This window comes from Apodemus sylvaticus, chromosome 19 (genome assembly GCF_947179515.1).
Source record: "Apodemus sylvaticus chromosome 19, mApoSyl1.1, whole genome shotgun sequence".
Taxonomy (NCBI): domain Eukaryota; kingdom Metazoa; phylum Chordata; class Mammalia; order Rodentia; family Muridae; genus Apodemus; species Apodemus sylvaticus.
The window spans coordinates 55570676-55584443 of NC_067490.1; the positions used below are offsets into that span (position 1 = coordinate 55570676).

The 13768-nt window shown below is 38.4% G+C and overlaps 1 protein-coding gene across 4 annotated transcripts in view; it reads left to right on the top strand.

The window, feature by feature from the left end:
• The first annotated feature begins 302 nt into the window (after nucleotides 1-302).
• The window catches only part of LOC127669152 (ubiquitin-conjugating enzyme E2 G1-like), a 97597-nt gene continuing 84131 nt past the window's right edge, over nucleotides 303-13768 (top strand). For all 4 annotated transcript variants that reach the window (XR_007974324.1, XR_007974322.1, XR_007974323.1 and 1 more), the window contains exons 1-2: nucleotides 303-418; nucleotides 9679-9879. The gene's annotated coding sequence lies outside the window, so the exon portion shown is untranslated. The remainder of the gene's footprint in view (nucleotides 419-9678; nucleotides 9880-13768) is intronic.

The following is a 13768-nucleotide window of genomic DNA, read 5'->3' on the forward strand; positions in this document are numbered from 1 at the left end:
TGGCTTCTTAGCACACAGGCTTGCACTCAAGAAGCCCTGAGTGGCTCCCCTGTCCTGTCACCCTTCAGTGAGCTATTCTGTTATTCCTCATTGTTGTTTTCTTATGGTTCATATATTTAACTGTTGGTTGCTATACACCTTAGTAATTAACTCTTTTTTACAAGTGTTTGAGTGGTCAGAGGAGTATATTATATCTGTAGTTTTTAAGATAAAGTATCTTGATGCAACCAGGATTTCTGTAAAATACTGCCTGCAGACTATATAAAATTTCCTCTTCTAATCTCTCAACAGGCACATTTTGTGCCCTCCCCCGCCTCCAAATTGCCTCAGTTACAAATCAGAAGGCAGGCTTGGTGACCAGGACTGGCAAGCACATTTTAAAGTCCCATGCTGTGGAGTTGATCCATCTCAACTTGAGGTATGTTGTTCTTTCTTATTTAAGTCACTTAAATATGCTCACATTCTCTGACTGTCCTATTGAGGTTTGTTCCCACATAATTATTCTTTGTTCCACCCTCTTACTGTCTTTCACCCTCATGCGCACGCTAGGAAATGAATGTGTTTACTTGCTTCTCAACAGGTTTTAACCTCAGAAGATACTGCATGAAATAGAATTTTGTGGCAATAATTCGAATGATTTTGATTGTGATAAAGTGTCTTCTTTTATTTCATCCCCCTTTTCCCCTTTTCATTTATTACACATAGTTCTAGGGAAGATTTATTCTAATTGTCACTGTTTTTAAAATGGATGTGTTAGGGTAGTAATCTTTGAGAATTGAAATGTAACACATATGTAACACACACACAGACACACACACACAGAGACACACACATACACGTGCAGACTAATGAGTTTCCCTAAGATGATCATAACCAGGACATCAGCTGATGGACAGACAGTGCAGTTGTGTGTGAAAAGCTTCCTGCCTGCTTGCGTCCAGCCGAGGTCCTACACCAAAGGCCCCCACTCTCCCATTTAAGTTTTTTTAATTTGAAAAACAATCCAGAAATCATACAAATTTTCTTTGCATCAATATTTTTCACTTAAATGTATGTTTGTGTGGGCATATGCATGATTTTGTGTGTAAGCATGTTTTTGTGTCTAAGTAGTTTGTAAGGGCTTGTGTATGTTTGTGTATGTATGCATGTATGTATATGTGTGTATGTTCTTGTATATGTGTTTGTTAGTATGTGTGCATGTGTTTGTGCATGTATGTGTGCGTTTGTGTGTATTTATGTATGTATGTGTGTGTGTTTGTGAGTACTTGTATATGTGTTTGTATGTATGTATGTATGTGTGTGTTTGTGTGTGTTTGTGTGTATTGAGCCTTGTAACAGGGTTTTCTTGTGCAGAAGTGAATCTCAATCTTCCTTCTTGACAGTAATTTAAACTATTACTGTGACATTTTTACTAGAGCTGCCAGCATCTCAGGCTACAGTTTTTAGAAGGAAGTAAATAAAAGCATTAATATTATCTTTACAATCCCACAACTTTCGTGGTCATATGAAAGTAATTCCCCAGTGCACTTCCGTGCCCCAGCCTGTTGGGTTTTTGTCTTTTGCTTTTGCTTTTTATTTTTATCCTCATAGTCATTTAAGGAAAGATACCACTGATTCTTTCAGAAGATTTTTCTCACAGGACATCAACTGAAGCTTGTGATAATAAGACAGCTTTTGTCACTGCTTGTACACACAAAAAAATTAAAGTCACTTTTTTACTTTTTAGATCAAAACAAAATAGGAAAATGTTTGATCTTTTGTAGGCATAAGATTTGTACTGACTGAAGATGCTTTTTTGAAATGTGAATCTTGATTCCAAGGGATTCTCATTTCCTTAGCATTTTGTAAGCTACCTGATCTACTGTACCTAACCACATCTGTCCATTTTCTGATCTTTTGCATCCATGGATTATAGCCTTTTAACATTTCCTGGAAGTGTATTCCGGTGCTCAGCCCTGACTAGGGTGTCAGACACAGCATCTCAGGCAAGTTAGACAAGTGTCAATTGGAGCATTTTCTCCTTTTCAGTAAAGCGTTTAGGCAATATTTTCCTAAGTGGAATGTTAATGTCACTCTCTGAAGTAGCTCGAACCTTGTTTAAGGGGCTTGTGTTCCTTTTCTGGTCACATAAAGATATTTTTACTGCATAAGGTTTTCTCTGTCAGTATTGGTCACCATTTTCTTCTCTCAGTGCATAGCAGCTGTTATATATGTTTCGTGCACTGATGTGATTGGTGTTCCTGTGAGTTCACATCTGAGTATTTAGTATGTCTATAATGGTTTGGCAGAAAGCTGACTATAAATGAAGGCATGGGTACTCTTACTTAAAAATTGAACAATGGTCTTATTCCTCAGAATCTTTGGGCTGTTTTGGCTGAAGCTACTATATGTTGAAATGTCCAACTAGGTTGTCAAAGCCATCTGGCATTTATATATAGTTATATATGAATATTATAAATATGAAGGAACAAGTGAATTCTAACACAGACTCTTGGAGGAGAAGGATTGAGATGCCAATCAAAGATGATAACATGAATTTAGATTTTTCTTCTCCTTTTCATAAAGACCCTTTAAGCTAATTTTAAATTAGCTAATTCATGGACTCTAAACCTAAATTCTTACCATAAAGATTTTAATAGAAAGAGTAATAGACTGTGTAGTTTAGATCGTTTACATATGACACTTGGTTACATTTAGTTGTTGGCGTGCATGAATCATATATCTTTTTGAGGATAGGATCTCACTCCTATCTGCTTTGAAACTCACTATAGAGATCAAAGTGGCCTGGGATTCACAGAGGTCTGCCTGCCTCTGCCTCCCAAGGGCTGGGATTAAAATCTGAACCACCATGTACCCCCATGTACCCCCTGCCATGCGTCATCCTTTTAACCTGAATTAAAGACTGCTACATACATGTCAGTCTGCTACTTGCAGCTCAGTCACCGAATAAACTGAAACAAGAAAAACAATTGCTAAATAAGAAAAATTTTCCTGGTTCCTTAAAATTTAAACATGAGGACCCATGATTACCAGATGTTACTGTTTGGGAACATTGGCAATCGAGACACAGTTGTCCATCTCTTACAGAGATCGAAATGGAAAGAAAGAAATTGGAAATCAGTTGGCAAGCAAAGATTTAGGTGTAAATATTAGGTGAATCTTAATTGTAACAATGAGTATCTTTACATTAAGGAAGATAATTCATAGAGGCAGGCAGATCTCTGTGAGTTCGAGTTGAGGCCAGGCTGAGCTACATAGTAAGTTCCAGGACAGTCAGAGCTATGTGGAAAAAACCCTGTCTCAAAAACAAAACGATACAAAGCACAAACAAAAACACCTGTAACAACCAAACAAAACCGAAAAGATAATTCAGATCTTGATCTTTTATTTATCATTTTTTATTTTTATGATCTTTTTTGGTTATTTTACTTATTTACATTTCAAATGAACAACATTATCAACCAAGCAGCTCTTGATCTTAAGAAGTACTTTTAAATGTCATTTCTTCTTTTCTCCACAGAGTGCACATAGATGTGCTTGTGTACTCATTATGTTTGGGTTTATATGTGTTAAGGGAAACAAATATTTTACTGTCCTCTCATCAAATTGTATAAACATAGATAACTATACAATTATAAAGCAAACAAAAAAGTGGAAATTAAAATTTAAAATTGAAATTATTATTTAAAATTTAAAATTGAAATTATTATTAGCTTTACTTTTTCCTATTCTTTATATTGAACCAAATTTGTTCCTCCTTAACTTTGTGTCTGAAAAGAAATGGCACAATAAAGTAGGGGTGTCAGGCTTCACAAGGGGAAAGGGTGGCAGGCTTCACTAGGGGAAAGGGTGGCTGTCAACCTTCTTCCTTAGGAGTATGGAAGTGAGGGAAATATCTGTTCAGAGGAGTTTTCCTTCATTAGTTCTTTCTCCTTTTTTTCCCACTTAACACATCTGTTAGCATTCCACACAAACCAACAGATGTTGCAAAGCAAGTCCTACACTTCGTTCTCAAGAAAAATGACATTTCCTCAGTTGCCTGCCCCACCTCTGTGACTGAGACCAGCCTGCTGCTCCTGCATAATTTGCATATATTAAGTTATGTGCCTTAATGCATTAGGAACCTGAGCTTCAGCATTCCTTTATATGTTAAGGTCGCATGTCATTAGTGACTAGTTTACAGGCTGCCTTAGAGTTCTGAGAAGGAAAGAGATTTGAGGATGGCAACCTGATTCTGTACACTGAGAGTGGATAGCCAGTTAGCAATATTTTTTTCTATAAAATAGATGAGTTACAGAAAGCTCGAGCTGTCCCACCACGAGGAAGTGCTGATTGTCATGCGATGTGAAGCATCATTTTTATTATTTTGGCAAGAACAGGGACAGTTTTGTCTTGACAAGCCATTAGATGAATACCAGCGTGTGTCACATGAAAAACCACTGATCTTTAACCCAGGTCTGTACTTAACCAAGCTTTGGAAGTAAATTGTGACTGAAGGAAGAGCAAAGGCCAGTACACTGTCATTACAGATTACAGAGTCTGCTAACAGCGGGAGAACTGACAGGCCCAGGGAGTCACAGGTGCGGTTCTGTAAGCTGTCAGTAGTCCTGCGGATGCTTCTTAAACTGTGTGCACAAGCCATACATTTATTTTATATTTGTTCAGGATTTACGTTGTAGCTCTAACTAGGGAGGAAAAAAAACTGAAAAAAAAGAAAGAGAGAGAGAGGGAGGGAGGGAGAGAGAGAGAGAAAGAAAGAAAGCCTTCAAGTGCTTTCTTAGTGCAGGGCCTGAGTTTCTTAGCACAGAACCACGACCTTTATATAGCTGCTATGTTCCCAGTCACAGAATGACCTTAAGAAAGCCCTGTGTTTTGAAGAAATTAAATCCAGTGAAGAAAAGTAAAGTTGGGTATGGTGGAGCACACCCTTAATCCTAGCACTGGAGAGGCAGAGGCAGGCAGATCTTTTGAAATCAACCTGGTCAATAAAGTGAGTTCCAGGCCAGCCAGGGCTACATGATGATACTCTGTCTTTAAAAAAAAATAATTGTAATATATATAAAGAAATGATGGGTTATATTCCCATAAACAAACAAACAAACAAACAAAAAGCAACACAATAAATAAACTAGTTTATTCCAAAAGTATATGCAAAAGAGCATTCTTTGGCCTGTCAGTAGTCAGTAACTGTGACTAACTTTTCCATCACTGTGTAATTTTTGAGAAAATAAAAGAAAAGACCCAAATTCACCTCACTACAAAATATTAAAAAGATAGTAACATTCTAAGCAATCACTTGTGGGAATTACTGCTTACAGAGCGAACAGGAAAGAACACACTGCCTTCCTCTGTTGGTGGGATTGCACTGCACCTCTCTGTAGTCTTGTTATCCTACACTAACTGAAATGCAAATTCTTTGTAACTAATTGGATCTCATTGAGGGTACATGCACAGTGTGTAGTTATGTGCAAAAAGGTTTTCAAAAGTATGAATTTCCTGTAATTACAACTTTTAATTACTATCCAAAGTGTGCAGTTAGTGCAGGGTTAGTATATATGCTTAACTTTAAAAAATATTATTAGAAGCATGACTGGTGAAATGTTTGATAAATACCAGATAAAAACAAATGTGTAATTGTAGCATCTGTAAATTGAATTTAAACTATTTTTTAAAATTAACATTTAGGATTTAGAATTTGAAGCCAGTTGAGTATACTGATGGCATGTTAATAGTACAGGTTTTTTTTTTAATAAATAAATAAATAAATAAATAAATAAATAAATAAATAAATAAACATTGTAAGTGTTAAAACATCATTAGTTATTTCCAGAGCTGCTTACCTTGTCCACTCTCCTGGTCTTATGTTAATGTTGTAAAAGTATTTCAGAGTTGTATGTGTGTATGTGTGTGTGTGTGTGTGTGTGTGTGTGTGTGTGTGTTACTGCTGTGTGTTATGAAGAAGAGCTAGTTACTCCTAGTTCTACAGTTTCTTCAGGACCTTGAGAGCTCCTTGGTGGACCTCTCAGTGTACACAGCCTAACTCTCAGTCTCAGGGACTGTGAGGAGCGTCACGTGACCTTTCAGATTTGTGATCCCCTAATCTGAAGTACATGACTTTGAATCAGGAAGAAAACAATAATTGTGAAAACGATGTTTATCCCCATGGCCTAGTTGTAAATAACTTGGATACAAAGGATTTCAGAGGGTTATTTTGTAATCTACAGAATGTTAAGCCAATGGAAAGCCTCAGGAGATGTCTTGGTGCCTTGGTTTTGTTGTTAGTCATTGACCTGAGTCTCTAAAAAACAATTCAAGTCTCTTACTGGCTAGAAAAGCATCAAGGTTCTACATTTCCCTATGGAAATGGATGGCAAGTTCACATAACATATTTTGGGACTTTCTATAGGAGTCAGAATTTTATGTTCTAAAATTTATTAAAAAATGGTTTTAAACATAATAAACAAAACATAAACATTCAAGGTTTGTACTTTAGCATGTTTATATATAGCTAACTCTTTGGACTGGTGTCTGTTGTTATAATGAAGCTTTTACTTTTTTTTTTTAACTGATTTTAGGAATTAACTAAAATTTTGTTTGACAAAATCCATCTAGGAGGTACAGTACTGTGTAATTGTTGTGATTTTTCTTGTGAATCTTACGAGGCTATCCTGATGGTTTTTTTTTTAAAGATTTATTTATTTATTATATGTAAGTACACTGTATCTGTCTTCAGACTCCCCAGAGGAGGGCATCAGATCTCATTAAGGATGATTGTGAGCCACCATGTGGTTGCTGGGATTTGAACTCTGGACCTTTGAAAGAACACTCAGTGCTCTTAACTGCTGAGCCATCTCTCCAGACCTATCCTGATGTTTTTAAGGCGTGGCTACGGCAGGAATATTTAGGTAATAGTTTTGCTGCAGACTTGTTCGGTTAGACCTTGCAGTCAGAGAGACTGGTTTGCATACTCTGGGTAGCATTTTGTCAGAGGACTGTGGCTGGGCATAGCAGATTTGGATGTATTAGCTAGTCAACCTGATAACCCTGTACAGACTGTATTGATTTTCTAGGAGAGAGTTTATGAACTAAAAAAACTTGGGTTTGGTGTGTTAATAAACTGCTTCTCTCAGTCTGTCACATTTAATTATGGAGCTGTGAAGTTTAGGGGGGAAAAGGGCTAATTCAGTTACAGATTGTTCACAGCAGGGTCTCCAAATTAGCCCTTTGTTTTGTAATGCCACCTTGCTTGGGCTCGCGTTGAGCACATTTCTCAGTTTTGCCCTAATGAGTTGCAACACTGATAATGTGGCTGATGATCTTTCATTGATTTCACTATCACTTGCTTGTCTGGTAATTGATCCGTTGCTGAGCCTCTAGTTAATTATATCGGCTTTGACATGGCCCGATCCCTGGGGAATTTCAAGTCTTGTAGAATAACAGTTTTAATAAAAGAGTCTATTACTGCAGGTGCTTGCTGCTGCATGAAAATTGATTTTTGTCTTGTGGTGTGGTGTGGTATGGTGTGTGTGTGTGTGTGTGTGTGTGTGTGTGTGTGTTCGTTCGTTCATGCCCGCATGTGTGGGGGTTAGGGGAAATACCTGGGAAAGAAGAGGATCTCAGAACTGAGAAAAAGGGGTGGGGCTGGAAAAATAGGAAGAGGGAGTGAGGGAGAGTGGGGAAGGAGGGGGAAGGACTAGGAGAGAGGGAGAGGAAGCAGAAGAGGCCAGAGAGAACTTGCAGGCAGAGGATACAACAGTGCTTGAGGGGAGCAAGGAGGAAGCTTGCTGTTGACAGTGTCCTTAAGCCTCCCACAAATAACAGCCATTAGTGGGAAGGTCAGGAGCTGAGCAGGCAGCTTGACTGAGGCACTGAGTGCCACTTCAGAAATCAAGAGGCTAGCAAATTTTAGAGGGAGTTAAGTGGGTAATAGTAAAGGTACAGTCACCGTTGACAATTGACTCATAGGGGCTTTTCCCGCCCCCCCCCCTCGAAAGAATATTTTTATTGACCACAGGTAGACTTAATATATTTTAAGGCAACAATTCTTTGGGTTCTTGTTTGTCTCCTTTCAGATATTGAATTTGCTTCTTTTGAGACTTTTTTGTGCTTAATGGTGGTGAACTGGAGGGAAGTTTAACAGAAAAGCTTTCAGGAGATGTCAGTTCTAGAAGGGAAGGTACATTTGTGTCAACATAGTGTACGGTTGCTCATCTTTTCTCATTGTCCACTAATGACACAGGCTGCCATCGAAACGCTTTTCTGTTTCTTTTGTTGTTTCTGAGAGGAAGGTTTATTGTTATTCTTCCGTTAAGAAGGAGCGAACAGAGTGCTACATTTGTCCTCAGTATTTGTAAGTGGCTGAAGATTAATGTTCCTTACATTTTAAGTTTAGGAAGGATGGCTTTTTCCTGCTGACTACTTTTATGAGATGGCATGAATTTAGCTTTCCATTTTGAAGTTACAGTGTTTATGTACAGCGGATTTTGTTCAGTTCTGCTTTTTCCATAAATAAGGGAGATAAATACTATCTAACAAATGGTTGTTTTGTTTTAAAACTGGTTTAATTAAAAATATGACCTGCTATCAGGGTTATATTTCATCAGGCAGGGAAACATTATAGAATTTTCCATAGACGTCCTAAATGAAAAATGGCATTTTTATATGCATTACTTTTTGCCTGAAATAGGACAGGTTTCTTTTTTTCTTCATCTTTTGCCCTTTTTTATGATTTAAAAGGTTGATGTAGATGTCTTACCTGAGAACTTTAACAAAGGATTTTATTCTGCATGTGAGCTTTAAGAAAAGGTATTCATTTTTCTTCTCTTCCTTCAGTTCTCTTTACTTAACCTTCCATTTGGTAATTAATGGCCTGAGGTGCTGGGTATTAAGTGATATATATTTATTTTTGCATATGTTTAGTGTACATCTTCCATGTTTAACTGGTAGCTTTGCTTGTTCACCCTTTATAATATAAGGTCAAATCTCTGTATATTATTTTCCCTATGAGTTTATATGTGGTTATAAATAGCCCCAGCATTACGGTGTGACTTGTGGCAGCTAATATTTAAAAAGCCACTAAGCAAACTTTATGTTCTCCTCCAGATGAATCTTTACTTGCTTCCAGTTTAATTAAAAATATTTAAGTGTCATAGTTTTGCAAGTGTTAAAGAAAGGACTGGTGCTGGATATAACATGTTCCAGCAGAAAGCATTGTTGGCAAAAATTCCCAGGGAGGAGCCCTGGCTTTCCCTGGCCTTGTGGGTGGTGATCGTGGCAGTCCGTGGAGTATGCACCAGTGTGTGTGTCTATCTGTGTATCTGGAGGGGGGTTAGTACAGTGTCATTTGGTGCCTGACAGTGGAACAGTGCAGTTGACTCCTAGCTCTGCTGTCCAATGACATGCAGTGGCTGAGGTTTTGAAGCTGATCGTTGGGTCTCTAGTGCTGCCTGCGCACCTGACAGGCAGCTGTGAAACTGAGCAGAGGCAAGCTAGGGGAGTCACAATCTATGCATAAATGATAGGGATATCTGTGCAGAAGGTGCGAAGGAAGCTCTGACCCCCCCTCCCCCAGATCTCCCCCTTCCTGAATGAAATGCACAGTTCAGCCAGCTTCTTACCTACACTGTACTCCTGCTACTGGCTGCCAAGAAGCTCAAAAAATCCACCTTCACTTTTCAGTCAGAAGAGGCAGAAGTGGATGTGAGAGAAAGAGACACACAGAGAGACAGAGAGCCAAAGAGGGCAAGAGACTTGACTTTAAGAGACTCCTGTACTGACAACTCCATGCAGTTCGGAACCAGAACGACTGCGGCTGGACCAGGGTTCATGGGGACATGGCAAAACGCTGATACTAACCTCTTATTCAGAATGTCCCAACAGGTAAGTTACTTTTTCTTTCTTTTTTTTTTTTAAAGAAACCTCGAGTTGTTATGTGCCCTTTTCTTCCTGCTACTTTTCTTTCTAAATGTTTTTGAAATTAAAAAAATATATATATTGTCATTTCTGTGTTACTGGAATGTGCAGTGTTACTTCATGGCTTCCCCAAGGGCTCTTTAAGGAAAAGGGGAGAAAGGACATCGAAGTTAGAGAAAGCAAAGGCATTTGTTGCAAAGTTTCACCTTGTGCAGCCTGAGCCCTGCCTTAATTTATTTCTTTGTTTCCCGCGAAAAAGAGAAAAGGCCACTCAACAAATGTATCTTTCTGACTGTGAAAGACTTGGTCAAAGTGTCTGCTGTCTCGAAGTAGGTCTTGCAACTGAACAGTCATAAAGCGCGGGCCCCTCACAGCAGCGGGTTTGACTTCTGGTGTCTGGAGCAGCTGGACTCAGACCCGAGCGAGGCTGTGCAGGCTTCCCTGCCGGCCGGGTCAAGCAGAAGGGCGGCAGGCTGCACTCAGGCTTGCTCTCGGCCTCCATTCCGGCTCTCGGTGGCTCGGTGCCTTCGCTCTCCCCTGTGCTCCCCTGTCCCCGGTACAGCCAGCTCGGCTTGTCACCTGCCCGCCACCTGCCGCCCACCGCCTGGCATGGTGCACTCACACTGGGCGCGGCCCCTGCGTTCTCCCAGAGCAGCTTCTTGCTCAGCCACTGGCAGCTCCGCTGCTGCCCTGCAGGGAGAGCTGCCTGGAGAGCGCCAGGGCAGCAGCAGACGGATCATTAATCACCCGCAGTGCTCGGTGATTTGCGCCCTGCGTGCCAGGCTCCTCTTGCACAATTGCAGGCTCTCAGGCTCCGCGGGGAAGCGAGGGTTAAGTGGAGGCAAAGGGGAAACAACCCAGAAACTTTCCTCTTTTCAGAAGTCTACCCCAAACCCATACAAAGCAAGAGTTAGTTTATCTTCCATGCAGCACCAAAGTAGTACTAACAAATATACTGGGATGTTAAGTAGATGGCAGTTGTTTAAAGATTGGTCTTGCCCCACTCGTTTAAAATAACTGCAACTGCTCTTTTGTATGTAAGAGTTCGCGGAAACTGAATACTTTGGGGTAGATTTTAAAATGTTTGGTAATGAAATAAAACTACTTTAAAGGCTGTAAACTGCCACAAGTTTAGAAATAACAATTGCCCAAGAAAGTGCATAAAGCCCTGCTCTTGAACATTTAATTGGTAAACAGTTTTATCAGCCAGTTTTAGATAGGAGAAATGTATTTGAATAAGGTGTATTTGACATCCTGCAGAGGGACCCTGATAACTACTGATCCAGTAAGCTGAGATTTAAATGCAATCAACATAAGCCCAGTAAGCAACTCTTTATGTGCAATCCTTTTTTTTTTTTTTTTTTTGTTTTTTTCACACTGAAAAGTTCCTTTCTTGTCTGACAGAGATGCTGCTTGTCTCTGCAGAACACTTTTCGAGATGTTTTTCTGAAGCACTTTTCTGACTGGGTGGCTCTCTTGTGGTTGGAACAGAGTGTGTTTTCACTAACCTTAGAATCTAATAACTTGTGCCCCACTTTAAAATTTAGATATCACCAATCCGGGTTTTCCTTGAGTTGTGTGTATGTACATGCATGCTGTGAAAGGTTAGATTGCTTTAGGTTTTTCCCTCTAGTGAAAAAAGAGTTAATAAAACAGATAGAGATAATGATCAATTGATAAATGGCTATTGAACCACATAGATGTGTTAGATTGCTGCTTTGGCAAGAGCCCATTTCCAAGTAGATTTGCATCTAAGGAGACTTTAAGTGATGCAAAACATTTAGGACTAAAAGAAATAAAAGCAAATTACATAAAAATAGGTCAGAATTAGGAAAATAATTTAAATTCCTCATAGAGAAACTTGTATGATCAGCTCACTGTGGTGTTTTCTGTGTGTTTGCTTGTGTACCTGTATGAATGTATGTGGACTGTGAGCCTTGGTGCCTGTGAGAATAGACACAGGGAAGGCCTTTATGCTTGATGAACAGATTATGACACAGAACACTATGACAAAGGATGAAAATCACAAACTTAAAAAGTATTGTAAATCAGCCATTTAGCTGTAGTTTGTTATTATTTTGTTTTTTTTTTGTGTGTGTGTGTGGTTGTTGTTGTTTTGGTGTTGTTAGTAATGCTTAGCTTCCCATTTACTTTCAGAGTTACTAAATGTTTACCTTTTGTGCATTTTGGAAGTCATCTAAGAAGAGTATATGTTTACATGTGTAGATGTACTTTTCTTTCTCTTTCAAGATGCCATTTCAGAGTGTGTAGTCTTAAATTCAAAATCTGCCTAAATATAAGCCTGTGCTGTGCATGCCTAATGTTTTTGTTTTCCTTATGGGTAGTGGGTCAGCAGTGCTGGTTCAGTGTGAGTGGGATAGAGTGTGTGCATGGGGGATGGGGTGGGGGAGGGAATGATTCCTGAAATGCTCTCTTAAAAGTCAACAGTTTTGAAGAATAATAGTTTCAATATCCACATTAAGCCACCCTTTGCTAAAGATAAAAAGGTTTTTTTCTAATTTAATCAAATATGTACAATTCTCTATATATAATTGTTTAGGATAAAAGAGGCTTTTCTGCTTGATTATTTTAATCTCTGAGTAAAAATTTAGCTCATAGAGTAAATGAAATCTTTTAAGTACAGTTTTCCACAGTTTTCTATAGTAGAATAAAAATTAATATTTCCTTGAATATCTTGGTAAGCATTGGACAAAACTGACTACTAGAGCCAGTAAAAGATGTTTAAAGACTGAGCTATAGAGAACTCACCACATATGATGTTAGCTACAGAAAAATGTATGCTTGGGAATCTGATGAACGCTGAAGTTGAAGAATCTAGGTCTGTGTCTTCTAAACGTAAGCTAGGCAGAGGCATGGGACAATCTGTATCTTGCATTTCCCCTGAACAAAGTTAGATTTCCTTAACTGTAAATCTTTCCTTTATCTAACATTAGCAAATGATTGGACTCAGACTCAGTGGAGTTAAGTCTGTTCCCCTTAAAGCTTTAAATGGGACTTCCTGACTTCATCTCTCTACCTTACACTATTTTCCCTAAAATCAAAGATTATTCCTCTAAAAATCAATATGATTTGTTGTTGTTATTGTTGTTTAGAAAAATAATATTTTCTTGTAGCAAGATACTTGAGAGGTGTAGCTGTTGACTTGTGTAGCTGTTGACTTTTGTAACTGAGAGTTCTGGATTCAGTTTTGAGTTGATAATGTCCAAAACCATTTTCTCCTTTTCCTTATCTCTTAAAACCTCAAAGGTTATTTTTCTCAGGATACTCTCTTAAGGTGTTGTTAAAAAGACAGATGGGGGTGGTAGGAGAAAGGAGCTTGCTTTTGGAAGGTTGTTTTGTTTTTTTTAATCATACTTTGAAAGCTGTTTTTTCTACATAATTTGTACGTTTGTGTATTTGAGACAGTAGCAAATAAAATCCTTATAGCTTCCTCTAAGAGCAGGTATAGTTCGATCTAATTGAAATCTTTTTAAGAAATGACACTGTGCAGATAATGGTGATAGTGTACTTTTCCCATATTACCAGAGGTGTTTATACCTTTTATTATTGCTCAGGTATACTTAACCTGTTTCAAATAAAATGCAGATCCCTTAATAAGGTCTCTTTTCAGAGTAGAGTGAGATACCAAGTTAGAATTATAAATGACGCCTTGCATCATTATGGAGTAATTTAGGATTCACCCAATGATGTAACAAAATTAACAACATAATTTCATTGTGAAATTGTGTCTTATTAAAGAACAACTGTCTGACATTCTTTTACAGTTGCTTTATTTAACTTCATGCAAATATTATTAGTAGTGACATTTTTCTGTTGTGTATTAGATTCTCTCATT